Source organism: Marmota monax, unplaced genomic scaffold (assembly GCF_021218885.2).
Source record: "Marmota monax isolate L192 unplaced genomic scaffold, Marmota_monax_Labrador192_F-V1.1 WCK01_AAM20220418_F8-fsc00154, whole genome shotgun sequence".
NCBI lineage: Eukaryota > Metazoa > Chordata > Mammalia > Rodentia > Sciuridae > Marmota > Marmota monax.
In genome coordinates, this window is record NW_026691933.1 from 670490 (window position 1) to 696319 (window position 25830).

Sequence of the window (25830 nt, forward strand, 5' to 3'; positions counted from 1 at the left end):
ATCTCATGATGATATCATCTTGGATTTAGAGTGGGTTCTAATCCAATGATGAGTCCTTCTAAGAAACAGAAAAGGAGAAGACACCAAAATCCAGAAAGGAAGTCCAGGTAAAGAAGGAAGCAAATAATGGAGAGATGCATATGAACCAAAGAACACCAAGAGTCATCAAAAGCCACCAGAAACTAAGGGGGAATCATGGAACAGATACTCTCTCAAAGTATTCATAAAGAAACAATCATGCTATTACCTTGATTTTTAAATTATGACTTCCAAAATGATAAGAGCATAAGTTTCTGTTGTTTTAAGCAATGCAATTTGTAGAAATTTATTTCAGCAGCCTTAGAGCTTAAGAGTTTAAGGGTTGTATGACCTTTTTTTTCCCTCAGATTAGTCCAAATCAAGGATACCATATTCCTAATACACATAGTCAGGCACATAGACAGGCTTATATATCTTAAACCAAATTGTGAACTGTGGCCAGATTGGTTACTGCACAGCTATAGGGTGAAAGAATACAGCATGCTTTTCAGAGGCTTAGAACTTTCCCTGAAGTTAATATACTCCCAGAACATACCAAGTTCCTTAGGAGACTAGTCTATGCAGTTTAAAAATGACCAGAGTAGGCAGTATGGACAACTGCATAATCTATTTAGCAGAGACATTCTCTTTCCTCAGCATGTAACTCTCATGTGGAGTCTTGGAGCCATTGTTGCTACCCTAAAAGAAGCCAGTCTTTGGATGAAACTGACACATGGGCTAATGAAACAGAAACTGAACTGTATCTGATCAACCCAAACCTGAAACACACTGGAATCTTCTTGGGAAGTACAGTAAAAGAACCTTAAATCAATAAAGCCTGCTACAATGTGTTTTACCACTTGCCACTTAAAGCATTTTAGCAGTTTTTTATCCTTCCTTTCTTTTGCTCAATGACTCCTTTTCTTTTTCTCATTCATACATTTGGCAACTATTAAGTTTTAGGACTAAAACTCCCTGGCTTGGCTTGTTTATTATTTATTTTGTGTGTGTGTGTGTGTGTCTTCATGATTAACAAAAAGTTTGCCAGAATTTTGTCAGTTTAAGCATAACAAGATAAATTTATGTTTTTCATTGCTTTATGATGACTGATATAGATGGTTACAGTCAAGGAAAGTAAGCCAAGAGATGGATATAAATTATAATTTTTTATGAAAAATTAAATACAGAACAAACTTTATAAATATGTACATATATGTACATATATGCATGTATGTGTATTATCATATATATTACATACACATGTATGAGTTATATATATATATATATATATATTTTCTTTCTCAGGAAGCTATAAAAGAAGTGAGTTTAAAAATCATCCCCCAAAATGATGAATTTAACATACAAATATACTTCATCCAGTATAACAAGCCTGTTTGATAGTTTCTAAAAGGAAAATAGATTAGAATAATCCTGGACTTTTCTTCATTTTGTCGACTGAGGTGTATGGGGGAAAGAATCTAATTCAACTTGCCTTTTGATTTCCTGCCACTTTGCAGTTGCTATGTGACCACAACCCCTTGTATTATTTTGGTAGAACTACCATGACAAAATATCACATACTGGGTGACTTAACAATAGAAATGAGTTTTGTTACAGTTCAGGAGGTTTGAAGTTTTATGATCAAGATGTTATCAGGCTTGGTTTCAAGGGAGGGGCTGTCTCTTTGGCTTTCAGACAGCTGTCTTCTTTGTCTTCATATAGTCTTTCCCTGTGTATGTATTGCTCTTCTGTCATATCTTCCTCTTCTTCAATCATTTTGATCTTGTTTAACCTTAATTACCTTGCTTAGACCCTATCTCCAAATGTAGTGATATTGAATGCTAGATCGTCAATGTATAGATTTAGAAGGTGCACAGTTCAGTCTGTAATCCCCCTTTTTTTGTGAGCTACAACTCTTCATCCTATAGGCATATTGAAATCTATCAAAGGTACCCATCACCCTAAACTAAAATGTAGAGGGAGACTTTTATGGCTTATTTGCAAAAGAATATTAGCACTTACTGAGGAGTACCAATGATAATTTTTTTCCCAGAATTTGACTACAATGATTCTTCAAATAGATGGAATCAATCAGCATCCTATTTTTTAGATAGTAATCGTCTATTTGGTTTATGTTTTGTGTTACAACTTGCCTTTGTTAATCAAAGATCCCAATATATATATTCATATGGCTGTAGCAGAATATTTTGGTATCTACACATGCCAAAATATAGCAGTCCTGCTTCTCCACTTAGGTTCATGTTTTCCCAAACCCAGACCACTCCATCTCTATTAGCCTGTTTAAATTCTCCACTCAATTTTACAACTCTCAGGCCCCCTTTTACTTTTAACTTATCTTATGCAATTTCAGGCCTCTTTTATCCTCTCCATGTTTAATTATAGGTCACCAACACTATTTCTATTAACAGCACATCTATCACTAGCCCTATGACCGCTCCAGCTCCTAATCTTGTCTTTATCTCGAATCTATTTAGGGGCATGAATTCCTTTCTCAAATTACTCGTTCTGACTCTAATCTAGTCATAATCCTCAAACTTTCCCTTTAGTCCCCAACACTATGTGGAGAATTCAGTGAAAAAAATGGAAAATTGTGTGGTACAGTCCTGCTGTATGGACAACTCTAGGCAAAAGCCCCAGTCCCCTTCTTTGAGATGTGTATTCTACACATCATTGTCCACTGCCAGGTTCTCCAGCTGTGGCTGCCCCCCAGACATTATATAAGTGCTCTGATTTATAGCCCAGACTGTGTATTTGAGTTAATTTTCCCTCTTGACATCAGGAATAAATGAAGATTGAGAACTGAAAATGCTCTTATTAACCCAGCATCTAAGCAAGCAGCTTTTCTAATTTAAACATTTCTAGTTTATGAAACCAGACAAATATGTTTTATTAACAATATTGTCTAGAGGACTTTGGATTCAGGTATATTTATTGTTCCTGTAATATACCAGTCACCATTTCCATTTCTCATGGACATGAAGCTAAACTTTGTGTGAACTTTAGCAATGAATGAAAATTGATTAAGATCACACATGGTGAATTATTTTTTTCCCAGTGATAGCTAACAATTTTCTGAATAAACTTGACCTTTTCACTTCCATTTGTTTTAATATAAAGGTAAAACAGAAATCACATTCAAACTAGTATATCAATCCACTTGGGAAAGCCTAGGAACAAACTTAACGTCTATGAAAATAAAATGTAATTTAGTCCTTTATTAAGATGCATTGTGAAATCACACCTGGGGTCTGATGCATGTTTAGCAGCTCTGCAAGTCTATTTACTGTTTTTCTGGGGTTTTAAGATATTATTTTCAAAAGAGTTTGTTGTTCCCAGAATGAGGAGCATAGTTCTCTAGGTGAAAGATTTAGACGTCTTCTCTTATTTCAGGAATGCCTTTAACATAGAACTTGTATATCAATACAGCCATCTAACATGCTGAATCCCACTTTTCAAAGGGACTTTACATATTTTTCAATTATTTGATCCTTCTACCAGTGTGATGACTTAGGTGACACCCTTCCACCTTCAGCATAATCTCATCCATCAAGGTATAATCCTACCTTCCTTATGCCCCCTTCACATATTGACATACAGAGGGATCTGGATGTAAATCAAAGACAAAATTCCCAAGAATCAGAGAGTGATTTTAGTGAGAAAAGCATAGATTCAAAGGAAATATGTCTTCTTTGTGAACTGTATTCTAGTGTTTTTGTTTGTTTGTTTTTACTTCTTTCTTTTCATGAAGCAGATTCGTTTAAGGATACCTCAGTTTAAGAGTTACACCCTATTTGGAGAAACTATGAAGAATGCAGAATGAATCCAAAGAAATAAGGCATGAGTCAGACTTCCTAGGCCTTCAAAATATCCAGTCCTTTTGACTCACATGTAAGCAGACCACATCATCAGTGTTAAGTATTAGGAGAGAACATAAAGCCATACCCAGCAAGTAATACAATGGTCATTTACAATGGTCATTTATCTTCAGGTGGCCTCATGAGAAGGAGCCAGAGTATGTAAAGGAAGATCTTATCATCCAAGATCAAGGTAAAATATCTTAAACACTATAGAGCTATGAACCACTTAATGGCAGGGAAACAACTCTCTCCTTGATGTGCGAACATTATCCACTGAACTTGAACAAACCTGCATGGTGTGAGTCAATCACTAGGTGTGGCCAATTGGTGTGATCAATAAGCACAGTAATCATGAGGTGTATGGGGCTGCTGTCAGTATTACACCGAATACTATTTTACAGTGAAATTTTTTAATAAGTTAAAATAGCACACTATAAAATAACAATAAAATATGCAGCTTAGTAAATGCCTAACACAATAATAGGATCACTTATCATTTTCAAGTATTATGAATTATACATAACTGCGTGTTATATTCTTCTATGCCTGGCAGTGCAGTACATTTGTTTACATAGCATTACCACAAATGTGATTAAAACATTGTGCTATGATTTTATGACAGCTACAATGTAATTAAGCAGTAGGAATTTTTTTCATCTCCATTATAATCTTATGGAACAAACATTGTATATATGGTCTATCACCACCTAAACATCATTATATGGTACATGACCATAATATTATCTATTTTACTATTTTCTAAGTTGAAATTCAGAGAAGTTAAATGACTTGCCTATTATAAAATAATGGAATAATTAAAAGCTTAGTAAAAACTTGATTATTCTGACTGGGTACTTACCAAGACACACATGATAACCCTGAAGGAGGGATGATACCTTCTAAAGTCCCAGATGCTCCATTTTTACTTGTGACGTCCTTTGCACCCTATGTGCAGGGACACTCCAAGATATTAATGACCGCTTAGTAGCAGTAGGACAAGAGGCTACTGGATGTAAACATTACCCCTGAGATTTTCTTGTGATGCCATAAAGTGGCTCACACTATTTTATCCACCTGGAAAGATTTCCCACTTCTTCTTAAGCTAGCAAAAACCTTTTCTTGCTTCAAAACTTCCTTTATGATGATCCTTTTGGCCATGCCCCTCCTGACTGGAGTGATGGTACACTTATGTGATAAATTTTTACTGAATAACTTCTAAGTAATTGGGTTGATTTCTGGGAACAAAACTATAGCAATGCATCATCCTTATCTGCCTCAAAATACTTAGTCTAGTGGAATGATATTTTTACAATTGCTTTACTTTGCAGTGAAGCTATAGATACTCAACAGAGTAGCTTCTTCAATGAGAGTAAGTGAATCTTGAGCCAAAATTCTCTCCTTCAAGTGTCTATATCCATAATTATTTAATTATGCATCCAACTGAAAAATTTAATCATTTTTCTATCCAGAGATATCTCTCTAGTCTTTAATTGAATTGCTTCTTAAAGTTTTCATTGGTTGTTAACTTTCCACATTATTTTCTTAGATGTTGCCAAATGCCATGACTAATCTTGAATTTTATAATATTTACTTTGTTATCTTTGACATCTTGACAGTACTGTAGATTCCTGTGAGAAAGAGGTATTTTCTAATAAAGACCTCAGTATTCCAGATCCACACACACACACACACACACACACACACACACACACAAAATAAATAAATAAAATATCTAGCAGAGAACCTTAGAACATGTACCTAGTTGATCTCAAGGACTTCAACTATACCTGGAAAGACCTGCATTCAAACCTAGAGATAATATAACACAGGCAAATTGTATCTTCTTTCTAAACCTAAACATTCTCACCTGTAAAATAAAATCAGTAATAATAGAATCCACTTAATAAAAGGTAAGTCTGAAGATTTGTGTTTATGGTCTTGATTTAGAGGCATAATTTATGAACTTCCAAGATTAAATGGGATCAAATAATTTATCCAAATATCTGTTTTAACCAAACTGCCCTGTTAGTGCCTAGATCCTAACTATGGATTAAGAAAAGCCTCTCTGAAATTAATAATAATGCTAATAATTGTGCACCATCACAAAGCTCCCACACATTCTCAATTTCCAATTGGCTGACACAATACTTCTCCAATCAGGGGTTGTGTCCTCACTGAACCAGGGTTTACCAACCCAGCCCAGTGATTATAAAGATGAAGAGGAAAGGCACAAATCGTGGACATAAATTGCTGAGTCCTATTAGGGAGTGAGACATGCAAACAAAGAGTACCAGCATAGTAGATTACATACTTATTGTTGTAAGAGATGGATCTACTCTGTTCACAGAGTGAACGTTTAAAAAAAGTTGCATTGGAGAGGTTGTACGTGAAGTTAGTCTTAAAGGAAGACTTAGATTTTCCCAGAAGAGGGATGAGGGCCAGGCAAGCACCAGAAGAAACATGGTCCCGGATGAAAAAAGGGAAGGGTTTGAACTGTTCTGTGTTAAGAGTTTTGCATAAAAATTGGAGAAACACTGGAAGAGAAAGTTGTTTATCAGTTTGCCTAAATTACAGTGATTCTTAATATTTTGAGATTATAAATATCTTTCAATCTGGCAAATGTTTTTTAACCTCTCTGTAGGAAATGATACATATACACGTATTTACATACACACTTTTTTTTTCTAAAATATCCTTAATACAGTTAAATGTGGGAATAATTCTATAACTTAAATTATTTATTTACAGGTTTTTTTTCTCTTAGTCTATTAGACAAGCACGGTATATCTCCACAGAATGATACAATAATATGGGGTGGTGACTGATTATCCAATATCAACCATTGGTTTTTATTTTTTGTTCTTGGAGACCTTCCCAGTTTTCATTTCAGTAGTTACATCTCTTCCACATGGCATAAAAATACTATGAGAGAAACTGACTCAATCTTTAAGATCTATAGCTAGGTGTGTGGTTCCAGCTTCAGCTGATCATCAAAATCCCCATCCTTGGTCATCATTATTAATTCAGAGAAAAGCATGAGACTCACATTTGACCAAGTGATTTCCTGAAAAGATGTACTGAGGGCTTCTAGTAAATAAACCTCCTTGCCTTTCTGGGGGGGCTTCTAGAAGCAAAGAGCACAATTTCTTCTCATTTATATATGGGGCTAATGCTGGCTACATTTTTGACCCTCATGGGGAGTTGGCCTGTAGAATTAAACCGGCATCATGGGAGGCAGAATAAACCTAGAAAGGAATGTTGCTGTTACTGGAAAATTTTGAGCCATAGTATCCATATACCTTGATACGTACCTGTCATGGGTCCTCCTTTTTTATGGCAGCTTTGCCTCTTAAATGTTTAAACAAATCTGAATTATATTTTTACTCTTTGTATTCAACTGTATTCTACCCAGTGCATTGTAAAAACATAGTCAGACACTCTCCTGTTTATCCATAGAGGATCCAAAAGTACCTCCATCACTCTCTCTCCTTTTCCTTTTCCTCCTGGTCCCTCTGGTCTTCCCACACTGCATGGCTCCAGCTCTTAATTAGTCTCATTAATACTAATTCCCATTAATAATATCCATTCTCTTTGATGGAGTTAGGAAAGTACGGGGAGAACTTCAAGTCTTGTCTTTGCTCAGTTCTTTCATCTATTTGTCTTAATAAATAATTTTTCCTCTTGCTAGTACTAACTTCCTCTTAAAATGCAACCCTAGGGTTTACAGTGTTAGCCTCTGCCTATGAAAGACTGCTGAGGTTTCCTTCTTTTAGGTAAATCAAGAACCTCAGAGAAAGGGAACAAATTTGCTAATGGGGAGGGAAAAATGTCACTCTCTCATAATAGAGTATGAATAGTTTCCTTAAAAGACCATAGAATTTGTAAGGATCTATAAGTTAGGGCTAGGAATACATGTTATATATGTTGGGAGCTGTTGAAGGACTTTAAGGAGAATATAACATGGTTTCACAGGGTTTTCCAAAGATCACTATGGAGCAATGTTTTAATATGTAAATGGCCAGAGTTTCTTTATATACCCAGGCATTCATTTATTAAAAGTTTTTCTTGTGGCCTCTCTCCCTCTCCCTCCCCACCCCTCACTCCCTACTCCCACACACTCATGTATACCTTTGGCTATCCCTACATACTACCTTCAACATGTATAGAGTAGGTTTTACTGAGTTTAACTATCAGACAATTCTGTAGGGTGTTTAGATTATCACTATTTAAACATTTGTAGTTTTATGCCCTCCTACATAGAGCATAGACCCATAGGTTTTAAAATCTGCTTCAAACCTTTAGTTCTATTTTATACAGCTATTAGTTAAAAGATAAGCTGTTTGTCTATAAAAAAATATAATATCGGGTAAATAAGAGAGTATCATTGAACACAACATGAGAGCATTTAAAAATTGGAATTGCCTATTTCTGACCAATGAAACTTATTTTTAAGGCAGTATTATGTTCAAATCATAAACATGATGTGACCTAAAGAGGGAAATTTAGCATAGGAGAACGGCATTTATCACTCTGGAAGTGGCCCCTGACTTAGGCAAACAGTATTCAGACAGCATCCTGGCTATCTGCCTTTATTCATTTGAATGCACCATGCTCATCTTTCCAAATACATACTGCAGACATGCACAAAGCCAGGTAGGTGGTTACACTTGGTCCCGAGAATTTATTTAGACCATGAGCCAGTCCTAATGGACCTGTTCTCAACTCCCCAAACTTTCACTTCTTTTTCTAAGGTCCATTGAATAACTGAGCCTTGTTCTAGAGGGGCTTCATCTCCAGTGTTCTGAGGATAGGTAAAAAGCACCTTACCCCTTGACACTGAATTCATTTTTTTTTTATTGCTGTATAGCAAACTACTTCAAAAAATCAGTACCTAAACATGACAAATTTATCTCACACAATTTCTGAGGCTGGGTATCTAAAAGAGTCTGAGCTGAATTATTCTGGCTCAGGGTCTGCCATGAGGTTGCAGTACAGAGAACAGATGAGACTATAGCCACCAAAGGCTTTACCAGAACTGAAGGATCTACTTCCAAGACCATGCACTCTCATAGCTCTCATCATGAGGCCCCAGTTCCTTTCCAGGTGGATCCCTTTTTATATGATAGCTGGCTTCCCCCAGAGAGGGGCCAGAAAGAGTAGAGAGAAAGAGAGAGAGAAAAATAGGGCCATGTCTTTTTAACTTAATCTTGGAAGGAACATACCATCATGTATTGCATTTTCTGTTGCCCCAAAGACTACCTATAGTAAAAGGTGAGAGTCTCAAGATGATAGGGTTTAAGCCTTCTTGGCGGCTGCCAATCAGAACCTCCAGTGGTTCAGGGATCCATCTATGCATGCCTAGCCATTGTCCCTTACCCAACCTCTAGTACCCTGTAACAGGAGGGAAAATAGATATCTCTGGAAAGGATTTTCCTGGCTTATTAAATGTAATAATTTAAAAGTACATGAAGAATGTGTTCATGTATTCTAAATATCATGGCACATTTTATTTAAAAAAATGCTGTCTTAACATGAGACAAACTTTTGAGTATTTAACTGTGTTACAACACTGGGTAAGCCAGGTGTAGTGGCATATGCCTGTAGTCCCAGTGTCTCTGGTGACTGAGGCAGAGGATTGCGTGTTCACAGCCAGCCTCAGCAATGACAAGGCACTAAACTACTCAGTGAGACATTGTCTCTAAATAAAATACAAAATAAGGCTGGTGGTTCAGTGGTTGAGTGCCCAAGAGTTCAATCCCTGGTACCCGTTCATCTCCCCGCTCCCACCCCCCCAAAAAAGTGGATAAAAGCACAGTGGAGTAACTGAATATGTCACATGTCTAAAATGCTACAAAAATGTAATATATCAAAATGTAGGAAATACTGGCTCTTGAATCTTGGAATAAAAAATGAATAAATTTCTCTTTTATTTTTGTTTTTCTCTAACTGTCCTATATTTTTTAATAAAATTTTGATTCAAAATGACTAAATAGCTAAAAATGCTTTGCTTGAATTATAAATATATATTATTAGGAATGTATTATTAAATGTTTTTGATAGTACCCAGAATTCTTGAGTACATAAAAAGTGTGGGCAGAAAACAATGAGGCACAATAACTTGAAAAATAAAGGATATAAAGTGAAAAGTTGAAAAGCATGTATTTTTAAACATACAGTTCATTAAATTTAAAAAATATTTTCCTATCTTTATTTCTATTTTTACATTCATGCTTATATTTATTTCTATTCATTTATATGTTTTCCTATTTTAAAAAAAAAATTCCTATAGGAGGAAAACCAAGTGGAAAAACAGTAAAAGGAGTGCATGAATAAAAAGAGATGGCACCATGGTGACTTCTAAGTTCTAAACTGAAACAGACTTGGTGAAACCACTAATGAAGCTTTGGTAAGATGTCCAGGACCACCATGTCATACCTGATCCAAAAGAAATAGGGATATACTTTCCAAAGAAGAGACATAGTTCAGTAGAGACTGAGGGCCCACACCCAGGCTATGGTAAGAGGTTTTTAAATTAAATTTAGATATTTCACCATTCAGATCTTTGGACAGAGGGAAAGTTTTCTTTGTTAAAGGCCTGCCATTATTCTTCACTGGCTGACTTTGATTTCTCAGGGAACCATATAGCCTTGCTATAATAAAGGATAGGAGAGAAAGGCCCAGTAAGCCCTGGGCACCTTCAGAACTGGTGAGGCCAGATGGGATCTAGGAGTGTTTAAGCTTATCTTTATTCTTTTTATGTGCATGTTAATGATGCTTTAAGAAAAGAATCACCAAGCTTAACTCACTATGCAGGTAAACTATTTAGTATTTTATAATAGTTTCTATCTTTACATTTAGAAGTACATCTATCTTTACATTTAAAAATGCCCATCTTTTGATTGCAATATAAAATGCAGATGTCTTCATGTAGAAGAGGATATAGCTTTTTACAGTACCTGAAATCAACTAAGAAAGTAGTGACACAGGTGACAGTAAAATTGCAAATATCTACATAGTTGTCAGCAACATAGAAGCCAACCCCAAATCTGTAAGATGAATTTATAAAAAGGACATTTGGGGAGGTATACTCTGCTTCTACTGAAAGGTTAGCATGTGACTTACAGCTAATAGAGAGCAAAGAAGTATAATAAGTTTGAACATTTAACAAAATAATTTCTGATTCACTTCTGCTACTCTCTTCCTGATCTCTTCCCCATTTAATTATCCATGATCTCTTCTACTTGAAAATTTACCATAAAGTTATCTAGTTCATCTATTAACTAACATTGGTAGCTTTCCTTTCTCTGATGCATCCAATTTTCTTGATTAGCATGTTCAGTACAACACTAGTCAGTTATTAATAAGCACCAAATAGTGCTTATCAACACCAGGACTGAACAATTTAAACCCAGTAAGGCAATTTTGTTGGGTTACATCTAATGGCTTCTATACATAAAAGTTATAATGCAGAGGGTCTATCCATGCTAAAGCAAATCAAAAATAATTGCCTGAAAGAGGCATCAGCCAAGGACCTGATAGAGTAACTCAAGAGACCATGGGAAAAGGCAGGACATGGCGTTTTTGCAGTGCTTATCAGATGATTTTTGCATTGTCAATATTCTATAATTAAAAGCAAACATAAAGATGGCAAACATCTTGATAACTGCTTGATTTTTAAATATCTCATTTGATACTTAAAACTCTGTAAGATATTACTGATTGTATATTTTCTCATTGTAGAAAAGAATGCTCAGAAATGATTAGGAAATCCAAGTGCACCATCCTTCAAAGCTCACTCTTCCTCCATGGTGCCATGATGGTTTTTCAAGCTACATGGCTTCTGCCTCTTTTTGACTGACTTGTGCCATTAACCTTTCCAACTTGTCTTGATGGCACAGTCATGCACACGCACAGCTTAGGTTAGCTAAGTAATAATATTATTATTTTTTAGTACCTGCTGTTTGATTCTTTGCCAACCAGCCACCAAACAAACTGAGTGAATTTTTCATATTGCATCTACTTTGCTAAATGATAAGGGACACACAGTAATAAAATAATGTCCCAGGGGACATTTTCACATTTTACTTGCTGTTTCTCTTTTAAAATTTCCATCGTTAAAAGCGCCAAACAGCCATAGGCTCTGGATATAATAGCTTCAGCTGAAAATAAAAGAACCATCTTTATGGATAGAAGGTGCGAAAAGAAATAATGCATCAGTCTTTCAGCTACTCTCCCACAGTACGCTGTACTGTGTTCAAACAAATGAGGGCACTAGTGAATAAATCTGTCCTTTAAACTTGTATATGATTTCCCCATACTTGACTTTCAGATCATTTTAGAGGCTAGTCTTAATTTATTCTTCCTTCTCTCCTAATTTTTCACAGGGACAAATTTAGGCACAGAGGAGATAATGAACTTGGCAGAGGATCAGGAGCAAGACATTGATGGAAAATGGGCACATATTGTAAGACGCTGATTTAAGTACTTCTTGCTCACATTTCTCATAATGAAAACACAGCCATACTGTTACACTTGTATTTTATGGTTCACTGAACAGCCGCAATAACAAATTTTAAATACCTATCAAATGTCATAAAATGTCATTTAATATTGTTCTCGGTTTGTAAAGGGAAAATGAAAACTGATAAAGTTCATGTATATTTTGTGCTGGTTCAATACCCTAAATACCATACTATAAGACTTTCAACAAATATATAGTCGATTGTAGTAATAAGGTAATATTAAATAAGAGTGTGCTACATTTTTTCAAGAGAAAGTAGTCATATTAAAAGGGTTCTTTTAATGATGCTCTAAACAATTTCCTGGGCTGCATCACAGCATAGGTTCGGTTGATAATAAAAATTGCCTTTGAACAGAGTGCTCTAAATTTTTACAAGACTCCAATTCTCCTGTGCAATTATGGAATTTGAAATGTAATTCTCCCTGGAACCATAAAAGAATTAGACCAGAGAAATGCTGTTAAGAATAAAGAAAGATAAAAAGAAATTGCTTCAAAGATCCTTTTTATTTTTCTATTTCTTGGTGTCATGTTATATTCCAAGTCACCATATTGTCATAAAAAAGGACAATGAGAAAAACTGCTCTAGACTATTGGACATTTCTAGAATGTTGACTCAGGAATATTTTTTCTCTTGATAATAATAACATGTTTCACTATGGTCATCTGCCTTTGAAATTCACAAAGAATTTTCCAGAGGAATGTTTGACCAGCCAACAAGTATTTACCAAATGTTTATTGTGAACCCAACACTGTTTTAGGCCCAACGAGCCATGTAGATGGTATGAAAACATGGTCCCTGCATTTAAGCTGTTTATCATCGTTAATTATTTGAAATGAGATGTGTTAATTCAAACTTAACTGTGATCTATAATTTACATCCAACAAATCACCAAATTCTATGGATCTCAACCCCTTTGTAATCTTTCAAATCCATGCATTCCATATCCCCAAATACCATTAAGAATTATCATTGTAAATTCCTAACTGCTCTCCTTGTTTCTAACCTTGCCCACTTTAATTCACTGTAAATAATATTTTGGAAATAAAATTGTGATTATACTGCTCCAACATTTTAAAACTCCTTCAGAGTATTTATACTTTGTCCATGCTTAAGTCCGAGACTGAAGGCATAATTGCAAAAGGTCCTTCAAAATTCTTACCTTTCTTAACTTCTAGCTTAGCTTCTTGCTCCTTCCCCAATAGGTCATTCAAATTAAATATTGTACAATGTAATGAGTCAGAAAAACCATTCTTTTTCTTCCCTGAAGATCTTTTTCCTGTGTTTCCTCTTTCTAAAACATGCTTCCCCTCATTTTGTATGTGGCCCACTATGCTGGCCCACTATACTTGTGCTGTTTTCCAAGAACATCTTTTAAATATTTGAAGAAACATCATGTTTTACTCATTATACAGGTCTTTGACCTACACAGAGTTAAGCACATGGTTATTTCCATTCAACAAAGTAATGCTTGTGGATTGAATAAATCAATAAATTCAAAATGGAGAGGACAGGTATTAGCTCTGTCCTAATTTACAAATTTCATATATTTTTTTCCTCTTCTCTGCAAATTATTTCCACTGAGAGGGTTGGTAACTGATTCCAGTGTTGATTTATAACAATTTTAAACAAAATGCCAACCTTCAATTATTAATCATACATTTAAACAAAAATATGTTGCTTCAATGACTATAAGATCATATGTAAGATTCCACAAATTGTAAAACATAACCTCTCTACAGACATGTTCAAATACAGGGGAAAATGTGTGTCTTATAACCAATGAGATAAAATTCCTTAAGGTCTTACCATATGCTTGGCCTTGAGCCGTGTTTTATATTCATTAATTCCCTTAATCCTCACTGCAGTCCTGTGAGGAGGGTACTTTTATTATTCTCATTTTAAAAATTAATAAACTAAGTTCAAAGAAAGTTTGCTAATTTTCCTAAAGTTACCCAGATTGTGAGAGGCAATGCTAAGATTTAAATCCTTGTCTTACTCTTCTGTCTGAAATATTCATTGTATTATTTTTCTGGCTTCAAAAATGAGAGGAAAAACCAGAGAACATATCATCAGTCATCATTTTAAAACATATTTTCCTTGCCTACCTCATCCACGGATATTATATACACAAGAACACACATGGAAGGCACTTATAACTAAGGCAGTATATACTTTGGAATGCTATTTATTAAGCATTAAAATAACTTTGTATTTAAATTATGAAATATCTTTCTTTAAAAAAATGAGGACACATCAAGGATTGAATGGCAACAACAATAACAACAACAAAAAGCAAGGGAGGAATGTGGATAAATGAGCTAAACCAAGGAATGAGCATAAACCTGGGATGTTAATGACATCTTGGGAGGAGGCATACTAGACTTTCTCATGGAGGGCAGATGTCTCCCACACAGACACTGAGGTCATCCGTACTAAATGTTATGAAAATATTTCACATTTTAAGATGTCAACAGAAAAATAAGCCTACCCAAGTACTGAAGTGTAGATAACAAAAGAAATTCTAAATTTCCACATGCTGCCAGAAAATTGAATCAACACAATGTTGAAATCAATACTATGGATTCTGAGACTAATTGGACTGTTCCTGCTTGTTACGATGGGGTTCCAAAATGACTGAGGACCCTTGGCATTGGAGAGAAGACAGATCGGAATCATCGTGTCCTTTAGAACTGCTTGCTATTCCTCATGACATCTGCATGCAAATACTTCCCACTTCCAACTCACTGTCATCCGTGGTTAAGAGTTAACTCTCTGGAAAACTAAAGTAGGTGAAAGTTAATTTTTTCCCAGTTCATGTTTCCAAATGTTCCCTGTCACTATGCTGTACCAAACTGAGGTGTTCCTTTTCCCTCATCCTCCCTCAAAGACATCAGTTCTATTGATGGCTTTGTGTCTTTCAACAAAGGTACTTTGGGATTAATTTGCCAGAACATGTTCCAATGACCCATTACCACCATCTAAGTTTTGAATCTCGCTAATCATATATATATATAAAAAATGCATCACCTGTAATTCAACTTCTTTACTTTTGTTGAAAATGGAAAGTCTATAGCATCCTTTGTTAAACTCATTCCACATAGGTCCTACTCTAGAAATCCTTACTTAATTCTCCTTCTCTGACCAATATGCTCACAGCTCTCATGGTTGTCAGCCTAGATGCACTTGTCAGTTACCTGGACTGTGCATTCCTCACATGCAGGAACTTATGTATTCATAGAATACAAGACAGGTGCATTGCAGTTCTAATTCTAATCTAGTCATTCAGCCTAGTGTTTCACAAGTGGAAATGAAAAGTATTATTTTCTGGCACCAAGTATAAATATCCCATTGGAGACTTTTCCAGTCAGGCTTGGTGGTTTTGATATATTTCCTAGAAAAGTATTCTCCCACCTCTCTTGGATTAATTACTGCTTAATCATTGTATGAGGCAACAAAAGAAAATATATTCTCATCCTCAGATTCATCTAGGTAGAAAAAAATAGAAGAAAATCATTACTCTAATTCTACAGAATTGTATGTACATATTTTAATGTACCACATCTGTGATTTTTTTATGCACTGGCCCTACTCACTTCTTCACTGGATAAATTCCTATTGGTTCTCACATCCTCACCTCTCTTACCTCTCTCACCTCTGTTTTTGTTTACTGGGGTTGAATTCTTGGGATTATCCTAATCCTATTGTCTTGTGTACATCTATCTCAGTACATTCTTTGTTTACTATGTTTGCTCTATTTGGTACCTATCCCACCTTCTAAATTGTTAGTCTTTTGAATCTAAGAACTGTGATTTTTGTATTTCTATTGCAAGGCTCTATTATAGTAATAAGTAGACAGTATGTGGACAATAAATTGATTATTTTTCATTGTTTAGGTGGACAAATGTTCCATTTTTCTTTATAGAGAAAAGGCTTTTTATGGAATATGAGGTTGTGAGGAATTGGAATAAGAGGCAGCAGGTCCTTGTGTGAAGAGGTAAAATTGCACATTCCCAAGGCGCAGTTGTAGGAATGGCTTAGAAGCATGTGCTATAGAGGCCAAGCAAAGCAAATGGTAGACATCTGAGACACGGCCACATCCGGATAAATGGGAAAGGCTATATCCTAGGTCCTTATTATCTCTTTTTGAAATGTTACAGTAAAAAAATCTACAATTCTAACACAGGGACCAGGCTGAAACCTTTAAATAAGTTGTAGAGGAATGGATATAAACTATAGACTATTAATAAAGAAAGAGGTTAAGGGACAGATTTAAAGGGTACAAATGAATAGGAATTGGGGGTTTAATTTTTAAGCAAAGGCAATCCAAAAGTAAAAAAACTCAGGATTGGGTGGCTAATTTAAATTTTTAAGTAGCTGGATTACAAAAGAAATTTAACATGTTGCAAGTACATCTGTTAATATTTAACTTCTAAGACAATTATTATGCCCCTGTAACCACATTAGAGAAGAACAGCCAAGGAAATACTCTTTTTAGGTAGTGTTTCCTACAATTTCTGTCAGGTGTAGCCTGAAAGAATAAGGTTCAGAAATAAAATGAAAGTCAAAGGCAGGGGGCCAGCAAGAATGAGGAAATTATGTGAGTAGAAGAGTGTAATTCGGCCATCTGCTCTTTACCATCCCTGTCCTTTAGTATATAATATTTCCTTCAAACAACGTTGGATGTACAGAATTCTCAGGTTACACTTTTCTAATTAGGAATTTTCATTAAGATTTTCCTGTTTTCTCACCATAGTTAAAATAACAGATATCCACAGATGTTTACACAGAATTAATCTATATATTGCAAAATCATGAGTGTTAAATCCATATATAATTGAAAGGAATTTACAGCACAAAGAAACTCTAAATTGAGTATTGATTATAATAGTTGCACATGCCTTTAAGATTTCCACCACTTGGAAGACAGGGAATGCTTGTGTGGTATTTGAATTATATTAGACAGAGGGATGTTTGGAATTTTATTGTTGTTTAGGAAGAATGTGGTATACATTGGGCAAATAAGTTTTTGGCTACAGTTTCTGCATTCTTTCTCTGCTCATACCTTCTACCACAGAACCCAAGATAGGGCAATCAGAACCAAAACAGGATAATCAGATATTGCTGAGGCTTCTTTGATGGGGCTAATTGGGTTTACAGGATCTGTTGGTGTCATATGGACTAAAACTTAGATACAACTTAGAGGCAAACAGAGATAAGAGACAAAAAGGGAAGAAGAGTGAATCCTACAATTACGATGTCTTCACATTTAACTTTCTATTCCTATGAATCTATTCTCTTTTTTGAATTTTTTCTTTATTTTTGTGAAATATTATAGTTTTGAAAGCAAATCAGTTTTCCTTGTTTTAATCTGTGGGAGTACATTTTATGCTTCCTATAGCCCCCAGTTAAAATTTTACATATTATCTCAGTCTGTTAGTCTTTTAAAATAGTCATGAGTATTATTTTTATGTGAAATAGATAAGTAAATTGTTCTTCAGCAAAGTGGGTAATATTCCAAAGTTATTTAGCTCACAATTCTTAGAATTAGAATGAAACACTAGTCTGACACTGTAAGCAGGGTTAGCTCTTTTCCTTATAGGATCTGGTCTTCTGAAGATGACCAGTAGTGGTGACGTAGAAAGCAGGGTGCACACATTCCAAATGAGAAGACCACCATGTTCATGTTCTACTCTGCAAAATTTAAATAGCACTCAAGGAAGAAGGCAGAATGCACTGTTAAGTGTGGCTGTAAGAATTGATAATGGTGACAATGTTAAATAACATAAGTAAGGGAGAAATAGAATAAATTGATGCCTTAGAAAATTAAGCCTTGCCATAGTGGAAATAAAGCACTCTAAGAATGCAATTTGGTAAGCAAGAAGACCAGATGGGAGACTTCTATGATCATACAGACAAGGAACAATGGCATCTGAATGAGGTAGGGACTTCTGGGGAGAATAAAGTCACTAAGCTAATTGATAGGAATACAATCAATGGGTATACAAAGGGTAAGAATAAAGGACAAATCAGGAAAGACTCCCATGTTTTATTTTGAGCATGTGGGTAGAAAATTGTTGAACACGGAAATATAGGCAGAATGGCTATATTGGAGTGAAGAAAAAAGGAGTAAAATTTTGCACATTTGATTATAGAATATCACATTTAACTATAGAATATAGAATCCTAGCAAACAAATAGCTCTTTCTAGAGAGTTGTCTCAGGATCAAGATAGAGAAATAGGAATCATTAGCCTGAAAATAGAAGCCCTTTTGGATTAAATATGGGTCATAGGTCTATACTTTCTATGGCCAAAAGTTAATTATTTAGTTATTAACCAATACTAAAGTAAGAGTCTAGGGTGACAAGGATTAGGCTGTGATTCATAAGAGTCAACAACTCCACATGGAGAAGAGCTTCACAAATCAGATCTTGGTTTTATCTCATATGCTATGGGAGTTAGGGAATCAACAGATAAGTAGGGAGGAGTGAGAAGCTTGAGAAGGGTGTGGAAGAAGCTGGATAAATAATAGTATTTTAGAGCTGGGCAGAAGATGAGGGGTCATAAGCAGAGAGTTAGAAGAAGAAAAGTAAGGGCATCTGAAGACAGAGAACAATGATCCATGCCAGACACTGAAGCATGTTCACATAAAACAAAAATGGAATATGTAATTTTGATTCAGTGAGTGGAGAACTTTTGGTGACCTTAATAGGAATATGTTACTTAGTGGATGCCCATTAAATAGTTAAGAATGCAATCACAATTACCCATGATTGCTCCAGTGAGTCTCTGTGTGGTCCATTGGGTAGAGTCTACCCAGTTTCACAAACACAACACCAAGTATCCTGATAACAGAACAGGATTTAATAAAAACCAGACTCACTTATGAATTAAATATGCCTTCATGGCTCTCTCATGAAGGAAGAGAAGATAAATCGTCCTTGCCTTTACTTGTTAAAATTGATGGTCATTTTCCATGCACTAACATTTTTCTTTTGTGAAATGTATAACTGAGCGTCTGAAACAAACCGGACCCCTTAAGCAAAATGTGGTGAAAGGGAGAAGAGAAGCACAGGGCCCAGCTAGTTGGCTCCTGGGAAAGACCAAAGGCTTGCTGGATGTTTGATGTCTCCTACTACAGTCAAGTTTCTTACCCAACCGGAGACCTTTAACAAAGTACTGAAGAAGGCAGCCGCCCCAGCACGGCAGCATTGTGAATCCAGCCCAGAAGGAGAGAAAGAAGAGACTTTCATGTTGTAACCTCATCCTTTTTACCTCTTTTGTCTTTCCCTTTGCCTCTGCATTTTTATATTTCTCTCTACTGTGGGATTCACTTCTTTTAATCCTTTGAACACCATGTGAACTTGTCACATTGAGAGCTACGGTGAAGTGGCAGTGGAGTGAAACCAACTCTTTTAATTTCCATTTATCCTAAAGTGGTCAGAAAGCAAAAGAGAAAGCTACTCAGAGACATCTATGTAAATGTGAGGAAGACCCACTTGGATTCCAACTCTACAGGGCCTGACTCACAGTTATCTAAAACCTGAAACACACAAAACCAGTCTAAAATCTGGAAATAGCCTTAAAAAAAAATGGTCCATACCTGGAATGTGGTAGATGGCTTAGCAGGTGCTGATGAATGGATTCTTCCTGCTAAGGGTGGCCAGGAGAACCCTGAGGCAAGTAGAACCCTTGAATCTTTGAGCACTGATCACAAATACATCTAATCCTTTGTCCCATGGGATAGTACAAATAAATATTAGCAGTTGATTCCTGTCATAATGTGAAAATGGCCATGTATTTCCTAGGCAATTGGTTAGAACATTTTATGCAGGGGATTTGGAAAAGGAAAACAATCTGCCAGATTCAGAAATGTAAATCTTGAAAGTTGGGATAATACCCCTGGGATGGGCCTGTCTGAGTTTCCTGAAGATCAGGATAGCATGGGCCTAAGACAGAGGAAAAATGGCATTGTCACCAAGGAGTAGAAGGAAGTGAGTCAACCAGACTCAGGGTATAACTTCTCTCATGTCCACGGTGGCTATTTCATTATTTTATTGTGTGGTAGAATTTATCTTAGGGTAAGTATGGACCAGAATGAGGATCTGATCTCTATCACTTACTAGTTAAAAAGCTCCATGAAAACAAGGACCACTTCTGCTTTTTCCCACTTCTATACTTCTCATATCTAGCAGAGTACCTGGTATATAATAGAAACTAAATAAATATTTTTGAGTAAGTAAAATTAAAAAAAAGAAATAAGAGATGGTAAGATAGAAAGAATTTATCTAACATTAAGTCAGTTGACTAACATTTCATAAATTCAGTTTCTTTAGCTGAATAATGGGAGTAAATAGTATATCTTGATGAAGAGTGGCTGAGAGCATTCAAGGACACAATAATCATAAGGGCACTTCTCATCACCCGTGTCTATGAGACCCACTGGATATATGTTTGCATTGCAGTGATTAACAAATTTCAAAGTTATAGGGTCCTTTATGTTACACATGGAAAACTTGATTAAAGGATTGGAAAACTTGTCACACATGATCTGAAGAGTGAAGATAGTTCCGCCACAGGTTAAGCAGGGGTAAGGCATGCTATGAACATAGTAAACAGGCCCTCAGTACTCCATGGAATTCCACAGGTAATAAGAGGGGTATATAACAATACAACTGTAAAATGATTATACATGTAAAAGTCTTCCCTGGTAACACGATACCATAAGAAAAGCTAAAATACTTGGGTCCTATGACAGATATTAAATATATATCAAGGATTTTACTTTAAAAATGGAGAAAAAAAATCTAACTTCAAGAAAATATTCAATACTATTTTAAAACCTAATAATAGCAATGATGATAATGTATTGGCAACTGCATTTGAAATTGATCACTGGGTAAACATCTCTAACTATGGGATTATGCAAAGTACAAGAAAATAATGTTTTAAAGTTAAATAGTTGTCAGTGACTTGTACACTGGAAACATCATTAAGTTTTAAAGAAAAAAAAATGGAAAAGAACAACATAAACTAGACTCTCACAGAATTACACAGTTTCAGAGTTGAATGAGTCTCTAAAATGATGTTTTAAAATCCAGCTGGCACTTGAATCTGGAAACATGCATTTCAATCTGCTTTTAGAATGACTTGGATTTGACTAGATAGAACAGTTCCCAACAGGTCTAACCTTTCAGAGAGACAGAGACATGGGAGAGAGTGGGAGCAAATAAGAGAGATAGAGAGAAGCAGCACTAATCTGAGAATCTGTCTAGGAGATGTCAATTATACCTGTCTGGAAATGAGTATAATAGGGCCTCAAACTTGGGCCTTAGTTTTCACCATTTGCATTGAAAGAATGAAACAGGACAATTGAGATGTTTTAGCCCATCTCTTCTAAGCTTTTGTGCTGTTCAGGACCCAGTCCAGTTGCTGGCTAAGTTTTCCAGGCTGTCCATAATTGGAAATAATGTCATCTTTCGTAAGCACAGTAATGCTATTTAAACTTTCTCAACATTACAACCACAGCCACTGCTCTACCTCACAACATAGATGAAATAGAAGCATAAAATACAGCACATTAATTGTCTCTCATAGTTGTAACAATGTTGGATGACGAAGAAATAAAAATGGGCTGTCTTCATCCCAAGGCAATTTAAAAACTAACATGGAGTTCTTCTCAATCTACTCTGATCTACTACACACTTTGCAAAATGTATCCCTTTCAAATCATTTTTTTTTAATACACAGATATTCCCTGCTGTTGTATAATACAGTCACCTACACAAAAGCCTCCATTTGACATGGGAGGCATTCCTTTGAAAAGACCTTTCAGTGATCAGGAGTACAGGGTATTAATGAGCATCCCTGAAGTGGGTCCTAACTGGGAAACTTATGCAAAGGAAACTCGTTTTGCTCCAAATATAAACTTATACTCTGGACCACATGATAGAGATGGTAAATGCTATGTTAAGATTAGAGAATTGAGACCGGGGACGTAGCTCAGTAGTAGGACGCTTGCCTAGCATCATGAGACCTTGGGTTTAATCCCCAGGATTGTGGGGAAAAAACAAAAAGAATAAGAGTGGAGGACACTTTAGCATATTCAGAAGAGAAAGGAAATGATATTGGAAGGGATTATAAGGTTGTAAAGTCGCTATTTACATACCAGACCCGTTTATGGAAAAAGTAACACAAATTAGGAGAAGCATTACTAAAGCAGGACTTATCCCAACTTTGAACTGTAATGGACTTTGATAATATGCTGCACGGCAGTGTTTAAAAATAATTGTATGAGAGCAATTCAAAGAAAGAAATATGGTTTGCCATTATGATTGAACCATAGAAAGACTTCTAAGAAAGATTTAAGCCAGGACTTGAAAAGATGGGTAATGTTGAAAGAATAGATACAGAATTGGGAAGGGCTTTGGGGAGAGAAGCAGCTTAATCGAAAACAAGTTATTACAATCTATGTACATATAAAATATGGACTATGATTTATAATATGAACAATATGAAAAGAAACCAAGTCATAAAATCAGAAAACATGGAATAACTACTCTTCTCATGAAGAAATGCAGTAGTTACAATTCATCCCCTCTTTAAATAAGCTTGTTTAATTATGGAACTATGTCTCAGTCTCATGTTTTTCTACGGCCCAACCCATGCTGGATTCGTAATTTAAGTTCAATGTTAATGTAGTTGATAGAATGGCTCCTGAATGTATGTATAAATAGCATATTAAAACAACCTTGAATGGGCTCGCCTTCACTCATTACAAAAAAAATAAAGTTGTTTCATTTTCTGTAGGACTCTATTCATTGGGCTGTTGGTCTTTCATATTTATGGGGAATAATTTCACTACATTCACAGAACCCCTAAACAACAGGTTTATACTAACCTTTTAACACATGTTTTTTATTCAATTGACCACATTGAAATGAATGAAGAGACAGAGATTCGACTTTTAGAGAAGAAAGGAAAAATACTGACTTCTCAAAAAGTAAAGATGAAGGGAGTAAAACTACATCCCTAAGTCAGAAAGAACAATATAGGACCAGAGTAATGAAAGAACCCATTATTGTAATCTACTTTTGAAGCTCTTAAAGGACCAGGGATTATAAATCCTGTGGTAACATGGTTTTGATAAACAATATATATGAGATTAGGAAAGTGAGAAAATAACTCTGCAGTTTGAAGTGATTACAACATAGGACGATGGGGAAAGTGTTGCATGAATTTCCCAGAAGGAACATCAGCAAAAATATCAAAAGATTTTATTAACACTTGCATATCAGCATTCTAAATTTGCATGGTTTCATGGAAAAAGTAACACAAATTAGGAGAAGCATTACTAAAGCAGGACTTATCCCAACTTTCGACTGTAATGGACTTTGGCAGTATGCTGCACGGCAGTGTTTAAAAATAATTGTATGAGAGCAATTCAAAGAAAGAAATATGGTTTGCCGTTTTGATTGAACCATAAAACGACTTCTAAGAAAGATTTATTTTCTATATTTAGCCTGGACACTGATGTCACAGTGGGTAAGTTTTCTTCAAGCATATAAACCTCAAGACACAATTCCATAAAAACATAAAGTACAGATGTGCCAACATATCTGTTCTAGACAGGATTCTACATATTGATTTCTATCAATTATATCCTATCATAAATATCCTAGAAGAGATACTCAGTTTTTTTAAATACCAAGGATAATTCTGTTATGAACTGCAGAATAATTTCCCTTATCTGAACTTAGTTAGCATATTTGAATATGTTTTCTTATTTAGCTAGAAGTTATCTGTACTGAGACTCCAAAGCTTTCTCCATGAGGTTTACTACAACATAGAGAGGTTTGCCATCTCAATTCTTAAATAACTTTGGATTGCACAATATTAGAGTTTGGAGCATTCTTGTAATCAACTAGAGAGTCCTAAGATGGAATTCACAGTCCATCTCAAAAATACTTTGCAGCAGACATATCTTTAAGAAGCAATTCATGACTCATTACCTACACCACTCCTGTTGTCCTAGTCATCATGTGAAGTCAGACTGACTGATAATAATACCTCTTCATCCCACGCACTCAAAAATAAAACACCCACCTGCACATCCCTGCATCAGCCCAGTGGTATATAGTGCCTTCATCTTTGATATACTATGCAGTACTCATGTGTTGGTCAATTTCCTATCACTATGAGTAAATACCTGAAAAGAACAATTTAGAGGAGAAAAAGTTTTATCTTGGGCTCACAGTTTCAAAGGTCTCCATCCATAGTCTGCTGATTCCTTTGCTCTGGACCTGAGGTGAGGCGGAATATCATAGTGGAAGGTTATGGTGGAAGGAAACTGCTTAGGACATAGCAACCAGGAAGCAGAGAAAAACAAAGAGAAAAAAGAGAAGAGAGAGAAAGAAAGAGAGAGCACCAATGCCAGACATAGTCCCCAAAGCCATTCCCCAGTGACCTACTTCATCCAGCCATGCCCTACCTGCCTATAGTTGCCAACCAGTAGTCCATTCAAATTATTAATCTATCAAATGGATTAATCCACTGATGAGGTTACAGTTCTCATGATCTAATATAATTTCACCTCTGAACATTCCTGCATTTCCTAACACGAGAGCTTTTGGAGAGATATTATAGATCCAAACCGTGACATTCTATAATCTCTAGCTATACTACTTAGTGGGGCATTGCTGGGATTATGAGTCAAATATCTTCAAGCAGCTGGTTTTGTGAATAAAGTTTTACTGGAGCAATATTATGCTCATTTCTTGACATATTGTCTATGGAGCTTTCAGGTTACTATAATGGCAAAACTGGATAGTTGTGACTAAAAGTATATGACCACAAAGTTAAAAATAAACTTTATAAAGTTTGTTGGTGCCTGATCTATAGTCTAAGTGCCAAAATAGATCAAGAATTCTTGATTACTTATAGATGTCTAAATTGAGTGCTTCTTAATTTAAATGATGCAAAGAGATTTCTGAAGGAGGCACACCTAGAATTCTTATTTTTAATCTAATTATGACATTGAGTTTTAGTATACATCCTTTAATATAATATCACAAATGGCTATAGTGTTTGGCTATAGTAGAGGAAATAATATTTAGTATGCATTTTCAATGTGCCAGGCATAGGTGTGCTCTTTTGGATAAATGATTGGTTTCAATCTTCACAGCTATTTAGTTAACCATTATTATCTTCAATTTATAGATAAATAAATAGTGGACACAGGGGTTTATAAAAATGACTTAAGGATAAATAACTAGCATATGAGGTAGCCAGTTTGATTCTAAGTCCTTATTCTTCAACATTCAGGTTCTTCCTAGTGCGTCCGCACACACACACACACACACACACACACAGATTTTCTTTTAGCTGTTGAGGAAACTAACTAGTTAAAGAATGC